The sequence below is a fragment of the Cottoperca gobio genome, chromosome 10, assembly GCF_900634415.1.
Source record: "Cottoperca gobio chromosome 10, fCotGob3.1, whole genome shotgun sequence".
Lineage (NCBI taxonomy): Eukaryota > Metazoa > Chordata > Actinopteri > Perciformes > Bovichtidae > Cottoperca > Cottoperca gobio.
The window spans coordinates 23,696,199-23,715,999 of NC_041364.1; the positions used below are offsets into that span (position 1 = coordinate 23,696,199).

The 19,801-nt window shown below is 41.9% G+C and overlaps 1 long non-coding RNA gene across 1 annotated transcript; it reads left to right on the top strand.

The window, feature by feature from the left end:
* Positions 1 to 220: 220 nt before the first annotated feature.
* LOC115014942 (uncharacterized) lies at positions 221 to 2,974 on the top strand. The gene is made up of 2 exons (XR_003832959.1): positions 221 to 475; positions 2,756 to 2,974. It is a non-coding gene; the product is annotated as an uncharacterized LOC115014942 (long non-coding RNA).
* The last annotated feature ends 16,827 nt before the right edge of the window (positions 2,975 to 19,801 follow it).

A 19,801-nucleotide genomic window follows, 5' to 3' on the forward strand; every position in this document is an offset into this window, starting at 1 on the left:
AATACATTTGTAAAAAAAAAAACACAGGATATGACATATCCAACTGACTGTTCATTAAGATTACGATGCGCGCGTCTCCGGGAGGCTGAGCTGCGGTCTGCTCAGCCTGTAACAAAAGAAGAGGGCGGGCACTTTCTTATCGAGTTGACACTCATTGGCTCAAGTTTGTAGATAAGCCATAGAAGCTCCAATTGGCTCAAATTAAGTGTCTAACGCTAAGGGTCCGCGCTACAACAAGGAAGTACCTGAACCGCGATGAGCGCACAAGATATTAAGTTATGACAGTTTATGATAACAAAATGTAAAAATAGATCAGCTGATTTCACAGGTTGCAACAGCTGTTCATGGACTTTTATCGATGTGACGATGTGGGGATATCTTTTTACCGGAAATGAACGTGTGGACATCTGGCAATGGCTTGGGAGCGTTCGTTTCAAAATATTTCTGAAAAGAGGATATTTATGAGGCTTTATAGGTAAGTGAGCTCAAAGTTATGATTTTGATTTTGAGTGCGCTTGCTAGTTTGAGGAGCTGATTATACGTGCTGCTGTGATTTTCATCTCAATATCGAAATAGACGAGATTCTAATCTTTCCAAAAATATATTTTTTTCTTTCTTTTGTTCAGAATTAGAAAATGAACATGTACATGGCACAATAAAACTCCTCGACGGCCCGCCAGCGGGCCCGTGCACGCTAAGAGGTTTTAACCTAATGTTGTAATCCAAACCCAATTTAAATGAGTCCCGAGGCAACAGTAATACATACTTAAACTGATTCTGATACATAGCATGTATTGCTGAAAGAGGATATGTATAGCTATTAATTGTAGTCCACATTCAGTTATATGAGTCATGGAACCCAAAGGAGGGTTTTTTCAGGGCACAAAAACAGTCATTTTAAAGTTAACAATCCACTCGTCAGTTTTCAGCAGAACTGGTGGCCCTAGAGGGAAGCTTCTAACAAACAGACATCAGATGTCTTTATTTTTATAAAGTGTGAAAGCATAACAATACCCAGCAGGAGGAGGGCGGTCCCAACAGGGATTTGGGAATCCCAAAGAGAGGTAGGGGGATGGCTGCAAACTGTCTGTTTTAAACGTCAATCTTTTAGAACCGCTTCTCACAGCCAGTGTGCAGACAGGAAGACCAAACACAGAGAGACTGAAACAGAGAGATACTGACAGGAGACTTTCTTTAGAAGATTGCCAGGTTTCTGTTGTTTTATACAAAAAGGAGTCTGAAAAACACAAAAAGTTTGAAATCGCTTGACTGTAGCCCTCATATGGAGCCAGCATAAGAGAAAGAGACATAGAAAGACACAGCGAGACAAGCAAAGTACATGAGACAAAGTTCATGTAACTGTGAGGAAGGTCTTTCTGTGCTCATGCAGTGGAGAGAAAAAGAAAAATATAGAGCGGACAACAGAAATACAAAAATAAAACTGATTATGTTCTTTTGGGAACTCTGGTCACATGGGGACAAACTGATTGAGAGATTTTGGTGTGCAATCTTCTTGGGATTTCTGTATTGTAGTGGAATGCATAACAGAATTATTATTTTTTTCTTTCTTTGGCAAAAACTCAATCAGAGAGTGAAAAGATTGCAAGGCCTTTGATTCCAAAGCAGGGCAGCACTGAGCACTAACACTTTCTGTGGATTTCATTGAGAATAAATAAAATACAGTAAAAACGGGGATACGATGATATAAAGTTCATCCAAAAAATGTTTTCACATGCAAATGTAGCATGTGCCCACTCAGAGTGGCATCCCGCTTATTCTGTTGCCCACGCCGACCCCCCCCAAACACCTCTACACAACGGTCAGCAGAGCAACGCACAGAAGTAAAGTCACAGAAGCAGCAGCTCTCATGTTGCTGACCTCATAGAGCACGTTGACACACTCACATGAACTCTGGTTATATACTGTAGGTGAGGTTGTACTGAACAAAAAGATACCAAACATTGACATGCTAAACATTTCTTAATGTTTAGCACCACCCACCCTTTTACCCCGCCCAATCCCTGCACAACACCAACATATAATCCAGGGAACATTTTTTTTATAAAAAGTGGGACACAACGATAACAATAAAATAATACTAACAATGGGGTGAGCAAGTAGATGGCCAGTAAAATGAGAGTGGGAATACAAACTAAATATAAATACAAATTGAAAAGAAAACCTCTGCTTCAATTTAAACTGGGACAAATTAAATTCCAGATTTTTAATGACTTTTATTTAGGCTAAATCGCATCTGCGTCAACACGGCTTAATAGGAGTTTAGCTGTATGATGTCCTGTTATTATCACCTATTTAACATAATCACTCTGCTCAATAAGATCATTAATAAGGCCAATCAAACTCAATAAATGTAAACAATATTTCTATACAAATATTCTAGACCAACATCCCTGAGAGCCCATGAGCTGCATTAGTATGAATGTACTTGGGCTAATGAGTTTTCGCTTATCAATATTCAAATTAATTCAGCAAAGGACTCTGAAATCTAATTAAATCACCTGCTTTGTAGGGGGAACGTGTAGCGTAGGTTTGAAATTAGTACCATGTAATATTCTACAGTGGTAGTGTTGACAAGAATGTTTACACGCCGACTGTGAACGAGAGAATAAAGTCGGGTCATTTCTGCTCGGCAAAGAGTTAGTTAGTATTAAATCGTCCGTCAGTGTGGAAATGTGACCGTCCTCATCCTTGTGTCGTACCTTTTGTTGTCCATGGGGCACATTGTTATCCACAGTGCTTGAGATCCACATTGATCTAGTCACGTCAATCCCTGTCTCCTGCTGCTCCCATACATCAGCTCCTAGGGGTTTTGACCATCAGGATGGATGGGGTGGAGACTGTCGGAGAGCACTTTGGGGATTTCTGGAAAAACCTTGAAATGCTGTGCGGTCAATGAGAGAAGCAACAGCAGCAGCTATCATTCAGTTCACACGGCCTTTGAGAAAAAAAAAAAGGAGAAAATAAAACTTGTCAATCGATATCGGAGCCATCAGAGTCTGACAGACACATGGGTGAGAAGTCATCTATTTCCTCTTTTCAGCAGGGGACACGAGAGAGGAATTACAAAGTATGAACTGATTTGGAAAATGCATTGTGTCACATAACCTTGGTGTTCATTAAATATTCAAATACACACTATAATACAAACTACTATCTTAATTTGTTCTTGTCACGAACATATCTGTATTTGCAATCATACAGAAAGTGTGTATGGTCTTTACGGTGGATAGTTTACTCTGCCCTATTTTCTGCATTACATTTTCTTTCTACTGTCATTTAACAGTTTCTCGCTCTCGCTCTCTGATGTCGCTGTCTCTCATCCTTACCTTGGTGGGGATCAGAGCAGCGCTGATCAGCTGAGCCGAGAGACGCCGCTGCTGGCTGAGGTTATGACCCAGAAGAAATCTGGGGAATCGGCTGAGTTTTACTGCTATGATCAAGAAAAAAGTAACAAGTAACGAGAACATTTAAATTCCAGTCATTGTAATTGCGTTGTTTACTTTGACACTAACACTGGTCCAAAATCAGTTCCCTTTTGCAACCTGGAGCACTATACAGTATTTATTAACCACCACTTTATTTGAGCATCATTCTAAAGGTTATGTGTAGAGAGGAGAAAGTGCCCTCAAAAAGGCAATAATGTTTATGGGATACAATAGGTTACAAACAGTCCACCGCTACATCCTGTAAATCACAATGATGTAAAAGTGGCTTCTCATTAGCTGCTGGAGGTTGTGTTTTCTACCTATGAAGACACATCCAGATGTCAAGTTGTAAATATCAAACGTGTCTGGTAATATCAGATGAGTATATTTAGAGTGACACCCCACAACAACATACGCTCTTCGTCAATCAATATCTCCCCCGCCTAAGTATAAAGAACTCATCACAGGAAACTGCTGTTGCCACTTCAACTCTCTTTTTCTAGTTTTTGCCTCAAACTATGTTAGGTCAGACTCAGAAATGGACAGATTATGTCTCCATAAAAAAGGCAACGTTCTGCTAATTAGACGTGCACATCCCAGACTGAGGCCAGGTGACTCCACACACACGTTACTCTGAATGTTTTGGCTCTGGGCGTCCTGCTGCCACCATTTCTTTTTGTGCTCCAGTCAGGGCAAGGAAATAAAAAGTGACAGCCTCTCACAGGATTCACACATTCACAGCTCATGAATAGAAAGCTGTTATACTTCCTAGAAGCTAGTCACTCCTCACCTCTTTAAAGCAGCTTGAGGTCGGGCAGTTTTGAGCATATACAGGGTCAACGTTCAGTAACACTGACATTGTGAAGGCAGCACATTTGGGGTGTGATTTATGATTTCTCTTGATCTTTGTGCTGTGATTGTCATTAAAAATAAAGATCTTTAACTCACACCTCCAGCGGAGCTTTTCAGCTATCCCTGTGGAGGTTGGGGGCATTGAACCTGAGTGGGTGATGTTCAAAACCTCTATTGCTGAAGCTGCGGTGATGAGCTGTGGTCTCAAGGTCTTAGGTGCCTCAAGGGGCAGTAACCCTCGAACACCGTGGTGGACCCCGGTAGTCAGGGAAGCCGTCCGACTGAAGAAGGAGTCCTTCCGGGTTATGTTATCCGGGAGGACTCCGGAAACAGTTGCAGGGTATCGAAGGACTAGAAGGGCGGCAGCTTCTGCCGTGTCAGAGGCAAAGCAGTGGGTGTGGGAGAAGTTCGGAGAAGCTATGGAGAAGGACTTTCGGTCGGCACCAAGGTGCTTCTGGAAAACCATCCGGCACCTCAGGAGGGGGAAGCGAGGAACCATCCAAGCTGTGTACAGCAAGGGTGGGACCCTGCTGACTTCAACTGAGAAGGTTATCGGCCGGTGGAAGGAGCACTTTGAGGAACTCCTGAATCCGACTAACACGCCCTCTATGGTTGAGGCAGAGCTGGAAGCTGATGGGGGATCATCGTCAATTTCCCTGATGGAAGTCACTGAGGTAGTCAAACAACTCCACAGTGGCAAAGCCGCAGGGGTTGATGAGATCCGTCCAGAAATGCTGAAGGCTTTGGGTGTTGAGGGGCTGTCTTGGTTAACACGCCTCGTCAACATTGCGTGGAAGTCTGGGACAGTGCCTAGGGGTTGGCAGACCGGGGTGGTGGTTCCCCTATTTAAAAAGGAGGACCAGAGAGTGTGTGCCAACTACAGGGGTATCACACTTCTCAGCCTCCCTGGTAAAGTCTACTCCAAGTTACTGGAAAGGAGGGTTCGGCCGGTAGTCGAACCTCTGATTGAAGAGGAACAATGCGGATTCCGTCCTGGTCGTGGAACAACAGACCAACTCTTTACTCTTGCAAGGATCCTGCAGGGGGCCTGGGAGTACGCCCATCCGGTCTACATGTGTTTTGTGGATCTGGAGAAGGCGTATGACCGGGTCCCCCGGGTGATACTGTGGGAGGTGCTGCGGGAGTATGGGGTGAGGGGGTCACTTTTGAGGGCCATCCAATCCCTGTACACCCAAAGCGAGAGTTGTGTCCGGATACTCGGCAGTAAGTCGGACTCGTTTCCCGTGAATGTTGGCCTCCGACAGGGCTGCGCTTTATCACCAATCCTGTTCGTGATTTTCATGGATAGGATATCGAGGCGTAGTCGTGGAGGAGAGGGGTTGCAGTTCGGTGACCTGAGGATCTCATCGCTGCTCTTTGCAGATGATGTGGTCCTTATGGCATCATCGGTCTGTGACCTTCAACAGTCACTGGATCGGTTCGCAGCCGAGTGTGCAGCGGTTGGGATGAGGATCAGCACCTCCAAATCTGAGGCCATGGCTCTCAGCAGGAAATCGGTGGATTGCCTACTCCGGGTAGGGAATGAGCCATTACCCCAAGTGAAGGAGTTCAAGTACCTCCGGGTCTTGTTCGCGAGTGAGGGGACAATGGAGCGAGAGATTGGCCGGAGAATCGGAGCAGCGGGGGCGGTATTACAGTCACTTTACCGCACCGTTGTGACGAAAAGAGAGCTGAGCCAGAAGGCAAAGCTCTCAATATACCGGTCGATCTTCGTTCCTACCCTCACCTATGGTCATGAAGGCTGGGTCATGACCGAAAGAACGAGATCACGGGTACAAGCGGCCGAAATGGGTTTTCTCAGACGGGTGGCTGGCGTCTCCCTTAGAGATAGGGTGAGAAGCTCAGCCATCCGTGAGAGACTCGGAGTAGAGCCGCTGCTCCTTTACGTTGAAAGGAGCCAGTTGAAGTGGTTCGGGCATCTGGTAAGGATGCCACCTGGGCGCCTACCTAGGGAGGTGTTCCAGGCACGTCCAGCTGGGAGGAGACCCCGGGGAAGACCCAGGACTCGGTGGAGAGATTATATCTCCTCACTGGCCTGGGAACGCCTCAGGATCCCCCAGTCGGAGCTGGAGGATGTGGCCCGGAGAAGGGAAGATTGGGGTTCCTTACTGGAGCTGCTGCCCCCGCGGCCCGATCCCGGATAAGCGGTAGACGATGGATGGATGGATGGATGGATGGATGGATAATAATAATAATAATAATAATAATAAAAATCATACATTTTATTTAGAGAAGCCTTTCCGTACACCCAAGCTGGCCTTACAGTGCATTTAAAAGTTAAAACAAAGATGGAAAACAAATTAGTCAAACCGACGGATAAAACAGGCAAGACAGAGTGTGGAATAACTGAGTGAAAGGAGGATCTGTGATAACAAGTTTAAACAGGTGGGTTGAGGTGGGATTTGAAAGTTGTAAAGGAGTCAGACTGTTTGATGTGTGGAGGCAGAGAATTCCAGAGCCTGGGCGCGTTGGAGCTAAAAGCCCTGGCTCCCATGGTGCTAAGGCGGGAGGTGGGGACAGTCAGGAGTCCGGCTGAGGATGAGCGCAGGGAGCGGGAGGGGGTGTATTCCTGGAGGAGGTTTGAGAGATAGGTGGGGGCGAGGTTGTTGAGGGCTTTGTATGTGAGCAGAAGGTTTTTGTAATCAATCCGGTGCTGAACAGGGAGCCAGTGAAGTTGGATGAGGATGGAGGTGATGTGATCAGACGATTTAGTGCGGGTAATGATCCGGGCAGCCGAGTTCTAAATGATTTGGAGTCTGTTGAGTAGTTTTGTGGTTAGGCCAGAGAGGATAGCATTACAGTAGTCAATCCGGGATGTGACAAATACATTAACCAGGATTTCAGATTTTGGTTGAGATTTAGACTTGCGTGTCGTCAGCATAGCAGTGAAAGTGGATGATATGGTGACGGAGGATTGTGCCCAGGGGGAGGAGGTAAATGATGAATAGGAGTGGACCCAATACTGACCCCTGGGGGACACCTTGACCTGTGGTTCCCCAGCTGGACAAACGGTTGTCGGTTGGTAAGGTAGGAGGAGAACCAGGAGAGTGCAACACCAGTGAACACAGACTGTGAATTACTGAAATAAATCATTTTATTATCTACTTAAACTTTCCCAGTTTATGGTTTATCAAACTACTAATGTTTTACAGAACACACACTAAATAGTAGAACATGATAAAAGGATACATTCCCATAACTTCTTCAAAACGTACACACTGTAAAAAATAAAAGCACTATTATGTGAGTTGGTATAAGTTTTATATTAAATTATATTTTCTTGCTTACAAATCTATGTAATTCTTATTTTTGCTCATGGACAATGACCCAGAAGAAATCTGGGGAATTGGCTGAGTTTTACTGCTATGATCAAGAAAAAAGTAACAAGTAACGAGAACATTTAAATTCCAGTCATTGTAATTGCGTTGTTTACTTTGACACTAACACTGGTCCCAAATCAGTTCCCTTTTGCAACCTAGAGCACTATACAGTATTTATTTACCACCACTTTATTTGAGCATCATTCTAAAGGTTATGTGTAGTGAGGAGAAAGTGCCCTCAAAAAGGCAATAATGTTTATGGGATACAATAGGTTACAAACAGTCCAACGCTACATCCTGTACATCACCATGATGTAAAAGTGGCTTCTCATTAGCTGTTGAAGGTTGTGTTTTCTACCTAATGAAGACACATCACCAACCATACCCCTGTTTTTATTACCTACAATCCCGTCATTTTGCAAAGGTGTATTTCTAAAAAAGGATCTTCTTTGTAAGTAGTCATTGCCATTTGTATAATGTTGAAGAAGTGACTACTAACACATGCTGTGTTTGAAGAGAATCAGTTATTGTTGATTCTAGAAGTTATCTCCAAAAAAGCTTCAACTAAAACTGGCAGACATGTCCATTGGTTTTTATATTGGGCAAGTCTGAGGGGATATCATGTACTGTACCAACTGACACTAATCAAAGACACTCCCCCCCCCCCCCCCCCCTACACACACACACACACACACACACACACACACACACACACAACATTTGTAATGACACCACTAGAAATCTAATCTTGCTGTACTGTGTTATATTAAATACTTAATTAACCCTTCCTAACCCATGATACTTTGTCGATACATCATTTCTCTTTCTGTAAACACACACACACACACACACAACATCCACAAACACAGTCTGTTTATGAGAATACATGATATACTCGGTGACCTTGTTGGGTGATTTGAACAGAAATTAAATTAATGTTGATTACTGGAGTCATGCAGTATTATTTGTTAAATGGGGCATTGAGAGAGAGATGGCACAGAGAAGAGATTTAAAGAGGTAAATACAGGGCTGCAGATCTGGGTCAGAAAGGCATCTTATTCATAGTTAGCCGTGGAGCGTGCATGTGTTAGATTGCTTATTACAGTTCAATACAAGTGTGTTTCAAAGAGCTACAGTAGCTCTTATTTATGGGTCGACCAGTATAACTACCTTTTCACTGGACATTAAACTTGATTAACGAATCTTGAGGATTCAGTTCTGATAGAATTATTGTTATTCAACCATATATGCAGTTCATGTTGAAAGACTCTTGCTTTCCAGTTTACCAATTATTGACTATACTGATGTTGTTTATCTAAATACATCCCTTGAATGTAGTTTACAATAATTCTTATAGCTTTGTATTATTAATCCTGCTACACCCAGATGGTTCCATGTTGATGTTCTATTCGCTTCAACCTCACTTCAAGTACATACATACATTTCTAATGCCCATATTGTTGAAAACTATCAACTCAAATTGTTCAATAAGACGTTCTAAAAAGGTCAGATGAGGGTCAAATCTTACACCTAGGTTGGTGACTGATGGTGATAGGGGTATGTTTTGACCAGAAAGGGTGATTTGGGTTATGGTGGAAGACTGGACCTGGTGTAGTGTGCCAACTAAAATAGCCTCTGTTTTTGAGCTATTTAATTGAAGAAAATGTTCTTTCATCCAAGCCTTTATCTCCTCAAGGCAGGTGTTCAATGATGATGATGTTGAAGATGATGAAGATGTCGACAATGGAACTGCATGTGGCATCGGGTCGGTTTTTATATATAGCTGTGTTTGAGAAAAAGGAGGAACAAAACGGGAGTTGTTACGTCCTCATCGGGACACATTAGCGTTGACAATACACAGAAGACATGTGGTCAAATGCGACATCGCCCACCAAGTGGTTTGAGTGATCATATCACAATGCTTTTCTGTCCACTTGTGATCTGATCGCTCAAGATGCATGCTAAAACCCAGTGTAAACAGGTTCTAAGATAATAAACTAATATGGCGCTTCTAGAAAATGTTTTTCATTTTTATTTGACTTAATTGTTTAAAAATGTTGGTTTGTAAAAAAAATTTTTGTAAAATCATTACAAAAGAAATGGGTGCTATGATTGTGTACTGCCTCACAGTCCATCATGTTCCTGTGAGCTGGTTAAACAATCAGGTTTAAATGACAGGGCAAATATATATTTAGCTTTTAACAAAACACATTGATTTTACCTGCAGCCTCACTGTGGACATTCAAAACAGAGCCAAAGAGAAAAAGTGAAATCCCATAATCTTCTGATGTTGTGAGTGCACATGTGTTTGCATGTGTGCTGTGTAAATGTGTGTATATAGATTATGTGTACGTGCAAACCTGAAAAGCCTTTTGGTTGAGCTTTGTTGTTGTTGTTCCCTCTTTTTCCAGATGTGTGTGTGCGCATGTGAGAAAAAATGAGAGAGCTACATTAGAGAGAAGGACTGCGAGAATAAGAGTGAGGGGTAGGAAAGGGTCCAAAAGCAGTCATATTCCCGCAGAAAAAAAGAAAAAGGAGAGTCACGAAGCAGATGGCTTACCTGAAGAGGAAGAAGGAAGGGGCGGGAGGGGGTGAGACAAGAGGAAGAGAGTAGAAGGAAAGATCAGAAGGAAGAAGAGAGCAAAAATGAGTGTTGAAAGAGGGGATGAAGGATATGGTAGAAAGATGGGGATAGAGGACCATAGTGTATAAGTGAGTGTAAAGCTCCGAGGCAGGTGGCTGTTTAGTGATTCTCAGAGTACTCAGCATAATCAGCTATGGCTCTCCATCCAGAGCTGCTCCATGTGAGAGCGTTGTGCTGCTGAAACACTGTCTGCAGGTGTTGGTCTAAGCTAGGCCGTAGCTGTTATAAAGATCTAGGGCTATGACAGCTTGTAGGTTATAGACAAAGTCTCCCTTGGCCACCCATCTTGTCTCCGACTCAAACTCAGGTGCGCTTTGTGACAGCTAGATTTAAAGTGGATCCACAGTGATGCATCATTCTAAAGCTGTGTTGAGACTGAACCCTAGACTGTATGTAAGAAATGGAGGTAGTGCACTACCGTTTTAATCCATGAGCAACGACAATTTAGCAGACGAGGTTTTGCTCATTGTGAATCTCAGGTCAAGGCAAATGATAGAGTATACTCTCAAGGGAGGCCTCGGACATGCAATGTGATGGTCACGTGATGGTCAGGTTTTGCGCGTCATTGTGAATCTCAGGTCAAGGCAAATGATAGAGTATACTCTCAAGGGAGGCCTCGGACATGCAATGTGATGGTCACGTGAGAAATGGGGAGAGCTGAAGGCATCCATATGCCACTATTTGGTGGCCTTGCTTACTTCGCTAACTTTACTTATATTACAAGATGGTAATCCGAGCCAGTAAAGAAGAGTGCTAGCACTGTAGCTAGCTTACCTGAAGTGATGCTGCCGTATGGGCTATGCTAAGGAAAGACTTGTCATTTTGACAGGCAGCTTGAGACAGCAGGAAGAGTTGGAGTTACAGTAGAAGCCCATTCAAAATATGTTTCTTAAATTTCTTCAGATGTGGTTTGGCTAATCCAATAATTTTCTGATTGCAATGACTTGTGTGTGCAATATCCCATGGTATGGTAGTTCTTTAATAACAACTGTCCTTTGTACTTAATAACAGTAGTGTTGAGCTTATATAAAGGGCTCAGACATTGGACAACATTGTTGGCTGCACTTCTTTATTGTCCAACCTAGATTTATTGAATTATTTACACCTACTAGTGCAGCATTAAATCCCCATTCAAGATAGTCTTTGTTCCTGTAGAGAAAGAGTATTACAAGAGTTTAATGTCTTGTATATTGACTACCTCTGAACAGCCCTAGAATGCTTAAGTTGCAGAAAGCAACCTTTCACCAGTACCTTCATGAGTCATGACTTGGTCCTCAGTATGGACAGTTTCCAATAGCATTTGAACATTGTTTTTTTAAATATCTTTATTTCATTTACATTTAAGAATAGGTTTTCCATCTGTAGTCCCTTCATTATAATAAACTTCAAAGTAACATTGTAGAGTCTGACCTTTTCTTTGATTATATATTTCCTTTTGGGCACTCAGTCTGCCCAACTCTTCTTTGCCTTTCCTGTACTGTCCAGTAATGTCATCTTTGTGAGGTTAAAGGTGACATGCATGCTGCCCGGAAATTAGATATTTACAGGAAATTGTTGTTTTGTTGTGCTATTCAAACCCCTGGTCAACCGCTGCAGAGGTGGGTAACACCTGAGGACCTCAATGATTAGTAGAACCTTTGCTGAACTGTAGGAACTTTGTTGAACTCGCATCTGAAAGACTTTTCCAAAACTTCTGAAGCAAGCATCAATCATTGTGCTAAAAGGATACCCTACCTTTTGTATTTTACCTATGTACAGGAGAAATATCCCCATACGAACTGCACACACACATGTAATGTGAAGGAAAAAGAAAAGTTCACTCGACATGAAACTGAAGTTGATGTGTGCGTACCTTTACGTAATCCTATCACACAGCCAGCTGAACTATAAACTCAGTGCTGCATCAATGAGAAATAAGATAAAAAGAGGAAGAGCATTGTAACAACATAGCATATGCCACATTTTGCAGCACAACACCCACACACTGTATATATAAACATATGAGAAAAATTCAAACATTAATGACATTACTGTGGATGTCTGATATTATGCCAAACTGGCATCTTCTCACCCAGCAGTAGATCAAACAGCGTCTTCGCCAAAAGCTTGGTGTATTTCTTTAAGAAACAAAGAGGAATAGGGAATGAAAAAATGAGTTGGATGGAATAGGGCCAGCGGTCAGTACATGACCTTGTTCTGGTCCAAATAGATAGCTCTGTCATCTGCTCTGTGTGTGTGTTTGCTCACGTGTTTGTGTGTCTATAGAAGCAGCATTATCAAGTGTCCTCACACCATCTCTGTCAAACCACAATGTGCTATCTCTTGCTGTCTATAGCTGCCCTTTTTATTTAAGTTCTTTATTCAAAATGTGAAGAGACCAATATAAAAAGAAATGGACAAACTGAAAGTCAATATATTTTGCTCAATATCACAAAGTAATTTCAATGCTTATTTGAGGCTGAAAAGGTTTAGATTGATGTTGAATTGATGTAATAAATGGTGGTAGAAATGGTTTTGTTGAATACCAAATGACACAGGCTACATATGACTGGCCCAGTGAAGTGTGCAGTCTCTTTGGAGAGCAGTTGAAAAGTACTTTGGCAAGTTTCTGTGCTGTTTGTACTATCTTGTGTTTGTTTTACATCTTGTTTTAATGCTTTTTATAACAATAATAGCATAACAGCCTGTCATATGGAAGTGCATTTTCTTTTTTGTATGGATGATGTTTCCACTTCCCAAATACAGACAGTTTATTAATCTTAAGGGTTGAATTTACCCGAAAATACCTACAAACGACATACCCAAAGTAAATTGAAAGCTGCTCTTCAACCATTTGCACCAGCTGCATGATTTTGGTCTCATTCAAAAGATCTCTTTTTGTTCTTGCAAAACATTGAATAATCACTCCAAGTGCTTCTGGCACTGAGTAATTGTGGCCTGAATAAATAATAAATATAATTTTGAAAATACATTTATTTTGTAAAAACAAACCATGGGAAGTGACGCATGTAAAGAATGAGGTGTTCATTGTCTATACCAGCGGTCCCCAACCTTTTTTATGCAATGGACCGGTTTCATGTAAAACAATATGTTCGCGGACCGGGGAGGGGGGGAACGATACAGCCGGCATAAAAACAAATATAAAGTGCATAAACAAAAATCTCCATTACGCTGAATTAGTGGGAGCCTTGAGCTTGTGTCTCTGCAACGAGCCGGTCCAATATAGGGGTATAAATTCTTCAACAATAGTAAAAGGTTTCTTCTCTTAGTTAGTTACTAAGTATGACACTCTCAGTGAACTCGCATGTGTTGATGTGGTGGCCATCAGTAATTGTTCATGTTCATTTCTTTCACAAAACTCCCAGTGCTTGTCTTTTAACGCCGGGTGCCGGCGTTATGAAGGCTTCGTTGCCTCATGTGCGAGCCTGTATATTATGCAGAGCGGTGCATGAGATTCACTTGTAGCGATAAATACGTATTTTAAGTAGGACTCCTGATATTGTCTTTTAAATGTCTCCTCATTGGGTCTTTTCCCTATACCAAAAAAGCTCTTTAAAGACATTTGTTTTCCTCTCATTGTTGCTTGTGGGCTTAATTTTTTGAAGTAAAGTATCACGTGATAGACGAGCGTCTTGACATGTGTCAAGAGACACAGACGCACAGACAGGTACCGGTCCGCAGACCACTGGTCTATACGATGCGCGCGCCACCGGGAGTCTGAGCTGATACTGGGTCAGCCTGTCAATGAAAGAAGAGGGTGGGCACTTCCTTGTCAAGTTGACACTCATTGGCGCATGAAGTTTGTAGATAAGCCAAAGAAGCTCCGATTGGCTCAAATGAAATGTCAATCTAACGCTAAGCTTCCGCCTGCAACGATTGCAACAGCTGTTCATGGACTTTTATCAATGTGACGATGTTCACGGAGGATATATTTTTACCAGAGACAAACGTGTGGACATCTGGCAATGGTTTATGAGCGTCTTATTCAAAATATTGCTGAAAAGAGGATATTTGAGGCTTTATAGGTAAGTAGGCTCAAAGTTATGATTTTGATTTTGAGTGTACTTGCTAGTTTGAGGAGCTGATTGTACCTGCTGTTGTGATTTTCATCTCACTATCTAAATAGACGAGATTCTAAGCTTTCTAAAAAAAAATGTATATATTTATTTTTCAGAATTAAAAAATGTACATGTACATGGCGCAATAAAACTCCTCGACGGCCCATCAGTTATGACTGCACTGCATGCTGCACTGGCTCACACTGACCACTTCATGGTCCATACGATTCCTGTATATAGGCAGAAATGTAAGCTTTATAAACCTTTTGTGAGGACATCTAAGAAGTGGACCAGAGATGCTATGGAGGATCTACAGGCATGCTTGGACTGTAGTGATTGGAATGATTTCAGGACTGCTACCAACAGTCTGGATGAGTACACTGAGTCTGTGACGTCCTACATCAGCTTCTGCTCTCCCAGCTGCACCTGCCTGACTCCACCTGCAGGTGGATCAAAGACTTCCTGTTTGACAGGAAGCAGCACGTGAAGCTGCGGAAACACATCTGAGACTCCCCTCGAGGCTGCGTTCTTCCCCATCTGCTCTTCTCCCTGTACACCGACGGCTGCACCTCCAGTCACCAGTCCATCAAGCTTCTGAAGTTTGTAGACGACACCGTCCTCTGGTTGAGATGTTCCATTGAAAGCTTTCTTGGATATAAATATGACACAAATAATCAGGTTGACAAAGAGAATAGGTATTAGAATTAGGGTGACACAGACTCAAGTGGATAAGGTTGAATTTGATGTCTGTTTTAAAGCAAGGTCTCTTCCTACATTTATTTAGTTGGAACCCTGCATTTTAATCCCCTCCTCAGAAAGGAACCTGACTCTGTGAAGATCTAGGTTTACTTCCCATGCATTATGGTGGGCAGATAACACTCTCAATAAATGCTTGAAAAACTGTTGGAAACTCGCAGCGTGGGATACTGTAGCTCTTGGATGTTTGAGAAGAGGCAACAAGCAATGAAAACATCGCTGCTTTGTAGGATCATTGTACTCCTTACTGTAGTTCTTGTTGTGCTGCCTGGAGGACAACAAATATATTCTAGAAAGGTACCAAAATGTAGCTTAGTACTTATATTAGTATTTAGATAAAGCTTGAAGGTGTAATCATGTATTTATTGTTGGCTGCTTGTGCTGTTTTATTAAAAGAATACTCCACTATACAACATGTGCTGTCAACAAGCCAATATTGAAGGAAATGCCAGGTATTAATGCTTGACTTTGGTAACAGCAGTTGATAAAACAATCTCCACTCAAGGTTCACTTACTCATTGATAAAACATGGATGAAAAAAATCCTGTGCGTAGAATAATGGAAGGTTAGACCATCTAAAGTTCCTTGACAACTATGCAAACTTCATATACTGATGACGACGTCCCATTTACTCTCTCCTTTCCCCTGTGTCTGCCCTTAGACCTGCAAGCTACCAGCTTCACTGTAGCTAACTTTGCTCCAAAGATCTCCTTCCTCCTATTGGTTGTTGATTTGGATGTTTAGACTCACACAAACAGATGACTTCCTGTTGATGTATCCGTGAATGTACAGCCTATTATCACTGTTTTATGATTTCTAGGCAGTTTTATGGACGTTAGAGATAACAATATCCTCAGATGTGACACACTGCTCATTGAGGCAATTAGTCCAATAAAACCCTGAGAACCCAAAGGCCACATTTTCTGTCACAATTCACACTCATAACTTAATCAAATCTGAACACACAGACATGTGGGTACCACCACGTGTTTTATCGGACTTTAATCACCTCCATGAGCTGTGTGTCACAGCCACTGCTGCAGCTTTATTGGTGACCATGTTGGTAACTTGATTAGTCCAGTCAGCGGACTATCTACAATACCTAACCTATCATTGTTTTCAACACTAGCAAGAGGCTGTCTGGTCCACACCTTCCAGCCAATCAGAATTGAGAATTGACTTTATTGTAGTCATGCTACTTTGGTGAAACATGCAGCCCAAAGTGCTTAACAAAACAAGATCATATGAAAATAAACAATTACAATTATTTAAGAAAAAAAAAATTGCAATAATGAAAAGACAATACATTAACAGATACCAGTAAAGTAAACCACTATTTAAAGCCAAATAAAAAAGATAGGTCTCCAAAGAAGTTTGCTGTTTCTAAGATCCAAGGGGAGGATGTTCCATAGTTTAGGGACATAAAAACAGAAAGCAGCCTCACCAGATTTCTAAAATATATTTGTGTGTCATCAGCGTAACAGCGATGTGAAAAAGTGTGACAAATGCACATTATAGAAACATTGCTCTGTAAGGTTTTCTTTTTGGTTCCAGTCTGCTCCTTCAGTAATGTTTTTAACCCTTGTCAGTACAGTTTCATTGAATCAGCATGCGTCACAAATCCTAAGGATACCAATATAAAGCTTCAGTAAGCAGCTCTATTCTGTGTGAATCTGCTGCTTCCACTTCTGACAAATTCCCCTCTTGATCCCTCTGCATCACATTTCTCTCTGTGCGTCCATGTCAGGCTCTGCTACACAATACTATTCTGTATGTGAACATTGTCTCCCACCAGTAACACATTCATCCCATGACATCATTACATCTATAGCTTTACGCGATAAAGGCATCAGTGCTTAAACACTGCAGTCGGTGATAATGTGGGGCTCACATGTATCGCAGCCGGCTGTCAAAGGCTTCTCCAAGCATTTCTATTCATCATGTAAATGAAGCTTTCCCCACTGGTAATGTATTCCTCCCCCTGCTGTCGTGTTTATACAGCGCTTGCCTTCATGGTGATTTCAGATCGCTGCATTCTGGATGTCTATCACAGTCGACAAAGCACAAATAAACCCGTTTGTTACTCTCTGCTTCAGCTTCCCCCTGACGTTATCACCCCAGCACTCTACCACTGCTCCTGTCTCTTTCATATCCCTGTCCTCTCTCTCCCTCTCTTTTGGTTTCATTTCCTCTCCTCTCTGCCTCATCCCTTTGACACTTCTCTTTTCTTTGCCTTTTTCATGTCCTGACCTCTCAAAATTCCCCTGCATGCCTGCCTGCTGCCGCTGCGCTGGGAGGATTTGGAGGGATGAAGTGAAGATGATGTGCTTTGCAGTTTATTTTTTTCTCTCACCCGCCGCAGCTGTATAATGCTTTATTTGCAACAGTTTAAACTACGCGCTGACGCTCATTGGCACCAGCTCCTCACGATGCAGGGCTTGTTACGCTGTCGACTAAGCATAAAAGAAAGAGGCACTAACACAGTCGAAAGTCAGAGAAGAAAGAAGTGTGTTGCTGTTGAAAGGGATGTCAGTGGAAAGGAGAGAGGCCTCTGAGGTAAAAACATCTGATTGAAGGTGAGTTTTGAAAAACGCGATTCAGGGTAGAAAAGACAAAGCAAAGCAAGAAAAAAGTAGGAAGAAGGAGAGGCTTTTCTGGGTGAAGTATAGACTGGAGGCGAAAGCTGTGATCCTCTCTCTCCCTCCATGACACACTTCATAAGTTGCCAAATTAGACGTGGAACTTATGAAAAAGCACTTGAACAGGCAATTATTTCCCCCCTCATGAAAATCCCTGTGTTAGTGTCGGCTTATTAGGAGATGAATGTGCCTGGCATTTAGCTTGTTGTTTGTTGCACAAATGAAGAGAGAGAAAGCAAAGCGTCAGCGGAGACATTATTAGTCTCTGACACACACACACACATAGACACACACAAACATTTCTGCAGAGATTAAAGGGTGTAAGAATACTGTAAGCTCATGAACACCTGAGCATGTGCAATTCGAAGGAAATATAATTGCCGCCTGGATTCGCTTCACTGGCTGTGAAAATCGTACGACTGAGATACCGAGGTTCATATCCTGCTCCCTTAGAACCTTTTCATGCATGAAAGTCCGAACCAAGGTTTGTGTTTTTACTATATTATATACATTTGATTTTGTTTTCACATTGCAATTATGCGAGCACACTAAAGAACTCGGGGGGAGATGCAGTGTTCAGAGACAAACTGAAACCTGCATTGTATACATTTACTGCCCCTTGACAACTTTACTGTTAATTCCACTCCAGCTGTCCGCTCTGAGCCTCTCTCTCTCTCTCTCTCTCTCTCTCTCTCTCTCTCTCTCTCTCTCTCTCTCTCTCTCTCTCTCTCTCTCTCTCTCTCTCTCTCTCTCATTTTACCACGTTACATACTGAGCTGTATGTATTCCTGTAATTGTCCCAAAATTCCGAACCATCCTAAAAATTAAAGTAGAAACAAACTGTAGCATGGCTCAGTTAGATGCACCTGTGATTTTAGTTTGGATCAAACTTAAAAGTCAGGGTAGATAAGAAAGGGCCCTATAACTCTTGGTTGAGGTTAAAGGTACAAATACAAAATTTAACTAACATTATCAACAGAATATGAAACGGATACAGCGTTGACGTTATCTCTATGACTGTATTGTGTTGCCAGGATATGTACAAAGATTAGAATGCTAAGCAGTTAGCTCCAGCCGCTCCTGTCTTGTGATACCTCTTGTACGAGAGGTCTCTCAGTAGTGACGACTTCATGAGCTTCTTTAACGATAAAATTATAATTATTAGAGACAAAATTAATCTCCTCCTGACCTCAATTGGTAATGACTTAACTTCAACTGTTGGAATTTTAAAAACATCTGTAACTCCTGAAATATATCTAGACTGTTTTACTCCAATCAACCTTAACCAACTAACTTCAACAATCTCATCGTCTAAGCCATCAACCTGTCTTTTAGACCCGATTCCAACTAAACTGTTTAAAGAAGTTTTAACCTTAATTAACACCTCATTATTAAATATGATCAACCTGTCTCTATTATCTGGCTACGTACCAAAATCCTTTAAAGTAGCTAAAGTTAAAACCACTTCTTGATCAATTCTGGATCAGTCTTGATCCAGAGGTTTTAGCCAACTATAGGCCGATATCTAACCTTCCCTTTCTCGCTAAAATCCTTGAGAAAGCAGTCGCAAAACAGTTGTGTGACTTTTTACATAATAATAGTTTATTTGAGGTTTTTCAATCTGGATTTAGAGTTCATCATAGCACAGAGACGGCACTGGTGAAAGTTACCAATGACCTTCTAATGGCATCAGACAAAGGACTTGTCTCTGTTCTTGTCTTGTTAGACCTCAGTGCTGCTTTCGACACTGTTGATCATGACATTCTACTACAGAGACTGGAACATTGTGTTGGCATAAAAGGAACCGCACTAAGCTGGTTCAAGTCCTATTTTTCTGAGCAATCTCAATTTGTACTTGTTAACGATAAATCCTCCATGACAGCCAAAGTCAGTCTTGGAGTTCCGCAGGGTTCTGTACTTGGACCGATTCTATTCACCTTATATATGCTTCCTTTGGGCAATATTATAAGGAACCACTCTATAAACTTTCATTGTTATGCGGATGATACCCAATTATATCTATCAATTAAACCAGATGAAACCAATCAATTGGCTAAACTTCAAG